The sequence below is a fragment of the Aplysia californica genome, unplaced genomic scaffold (genome assembly GCF_000002075.1).
Source record: "Aplysia californica isolate F4 #8 unplaced genomic scaffold, AplCal3.0 scaffold01113, whole genome shotgun sequence".
Classification (NCBI taxonomy): domain Eukaryota; kingdom Metazoa; phylum Mollusca; class Gastropoda; order Aplysiida; family Aplysiidae; genus Aplysia; species Aplysia californica.
Window position 1 is genome coordinate 49449 of NW_004798383.1, and position 3399 is coordinate 52847.

Sequence of the window (3399 nt, forward strand, 5' to 3'; positions counted from 1 at the left end):
AGTAGCCAGCCTCATTTTTATACAAAAAATCCATACGCCCCCCCCCCTCCCCTTTTGATTCACAAAAATAAAACGCACTATGAACCGCCACATGGAGACAATTTGTTCAAATTCATGATTTTTTAAAACGGCAGACAACCCCTCTCTTAAAAATTTAGCTAAGCAGAGAATAAGCACTACATTTTACTGCTTTGGATCTTTGTTCCTTTGCTGACTCCACTTAAAGTGTCAAAGAGGAGAACAAGTAAACAAATACAAAACTGCAACAACAAAAAAACAAGGGGGGGAAGGTGATACCCAGTCTTCCAACTGTCTAGCAGTTGTCTTTTAGTATACACAGTACAGCAAACACAAATTTTGATGTCACTACAACTTTATTCTCACAACACCCCCCCTCCAAAAACAAATGGCACTTAGTTACAAAATTAAAAAGAAACAGTTCAGTTCAGCTCTTAACACAACCCCAAATCTATGCACACAAGACAAAGCTATACTACTAGACACGTTCATCTTTTTTCAAAATTTGTAATTAAATCTCACTGGCAATGTGCCATTTGGAAGCAAATAATAAAAAGATTTTAACTACGCTACCTCTCAAAATAAATCCTCTTTTACATTTTAATTTCAATGTGTGCAGACTGGAAAAGAAAGACTTCCTAAATATTTTTTTAAACTTAAACACAGGCCTTTATAAATATATCAAGTAGCAAAAGGCATCCTGAAGGAGTAGTTAGAATTAGAGGCTGACTACTAGATCTAAAAGTTCATAGATTCAGAGTAAGCTGTAATGTGATGATACAGCTAAAAAATAATTTTATTTTCAGTTTGTTAAAACACACTTGTACTTTTTCTATTCTCCTATCAGTCATAATTTGAAAGATGTAAACGTAAATGAACATTATGAAATAAAACCTTTAAAAATACACAGTAGGTCAATGCTATTGTTATTGCAATTTGGAAAACCCAGAAAATTAAGCAGTTCCAACAGTGCATTTTTTTTCTCAAACTTCAACCTCTACCTTTTTCATTAAAAAGAAAAATCTTAAATTATTTCTTAAAAACATCTTGGTCTTAAGTCATTTTTCTTTATAAATATATATATACAAGCCTATCTTTAGACTTCACTCACATTCTCCACATCAGTTCTATTTATTCAGAAAACCTAAGAAGTTTTATAAGGCCACACAGACCCTTCTTTTTTTCTCCAAACATCATTTCCTTCCCCTCTATCCTTCTTAAATTTTAAAAAATACATACGAAGAAACAATTTTAAAAAACAAGATAAAAATCAGCATCCTGAGCTGCAAAAAACAATGGGAACCCAACACAAGCAATATTTTTTAAACACCAGGTTCAGATTAAAGTTAATTTCATTACAGAAGACAAGGAGGGTAACAGTAATTTAATCAATACCTCGACAAGACCGAAAGCCAAGGGAAGCTTTTAAAATTGTAGGAGTAGGAGGAGCAAGAGAGGACTAATCTGCATCACAGGCTACAATTTATGACGCAATGTCTAAGTTTAGCCAACATCTAAAACAAATCACATCCGATGACTCAGACCATACAACAAACAAAACGTATTCGCCTCACAAGATCTAGATCTAGAATCTAGATCTAGTCTATCTAGATCTACTCGATCTACTCGATCTAGAGAACTTACTAGAAGAATGTATGTGCGTGTTTAGCTTAATTGACAGATATGAATAAGTTTTTTTACGGCTGCCTTCCTAAATAAACTGGAATGGCTTACAGCAAGTAATAATAGATAATTAAATCAAAAGATAACAACAACAAAACACATGCACTCGTCCTCCCGTCTTATTCAGCCAATATTCCCGTCTTAATCTTTGCAAGTCACCATGACCAAGACAATGTTGACAGGCCATTCTGCACCATGGACATGTCATCATGTATTCAACGAATGACGAATGAGAGCGATAGTGTAAGGCAGATCAAATCTATTAGATTAGAGGCAACATTTACATCTGAATAACAAAACTAAAAATGCATGGCATTGTTTAATTAGGTTTGATATTAACCCACTATTTTGCAAAGACGGCATATATTATACCTTCACAATAAAGTCACTGAACAGAAAGTTAGAAATCTACTCTGAATCTGCCCAGTGTATCGGACTGGACTGGCCTCTTCTTCTGCGGTAGCCAACCTCTTGCTGCACACAGAGTTGACTGTTATTGCGAAACTCTCCAGGTCTCACATAGATCTAAATCTAGATATAGATGTATAAAGAAAACATAACAGAACAAAATCTTCGAAATATTACATACCACTGGTGACTGTGCTATCACAATTCAAAAGAACAACACAAAATGTACACAGCTATTGTCTCCTCACCTCTGTTGTTGTCCCATACCGGAATTACAACCGGAAACTTCCAGTAATCGTAGTTGAGTGATCGGTTTCGCGCACTGAATAAATAGTCCTGTCGAGTATTCTTTGCAAGGCTTCCTCGCGTTATCACGTGATCACGCTCTGCAGCCCGACACCCGATTTAATAATTAGGTACTGCTTGTCCAAACTGGACTCCTGTGATATGAAAACATCTCAAATACAAGTTTAGAAAATAACAATTTTCCTAATTTGCTTGCTCTGCTTTGTTGTGATTCCTTTCTATTTTCCGATCTCAAAACAAACTTGGCTTAATGTTAAAGTGCCATTCGTCGAACTCGACTCGATTACCAGGGGCGGTTCGTTAACTGGGCAAGATCGGCAGAGCCGGTCACTTTTTGTCGCCAATACAGTGGACAAAAGATTGATTGCAGGTAATAATTCTTATTCAGTTTCAAGTAAATCCAAATTAATATTTGTCAACATTCAAAGAGCACTTTGCCTATAAAAAATACGCTCAAAGAGACAATAAGGGCTCACCAATGTGTTGTCGCACCACAGAAACTCATTCTTAGACTAAATCTCGGTTTATCTCGCTGGTTCCCAGCGTTGTTGTTACTAGCTCGTGCACTCAGCGGTGACGTCACCAAAGTCGACGAACTGAGCGATTGCCCACAGGGTGGCAAGAGCCCACGTGACGATCACTTTTCTTGCCAATTTGGCTCTTATGTTGCTTACAAGGGACTGTCTTGAACAGTACATTTTATCATTCATTTCATCAGTAATATTTATCATTAAAGCTGTCTCCAGCCACTGTCAAATAACATTATGTATTGTTAGGATGGCTCTAATTTTTATCGCTAATTAAATTTTGAGCCACCCATGGTTCTGTCCTGCTTACTTTCTCTACAACCTTACCTGGCCCAAACAAAATCAAGGCCGGAAATTTCGGGATTTAGCCAGTCGGTGTAGGGAATTTTAACGGAAGTGAGAGTCGAGTGCTGGTAACTAGCGTGTGGCACGCTGTCAGTCTGTTTTGTGAACAGGG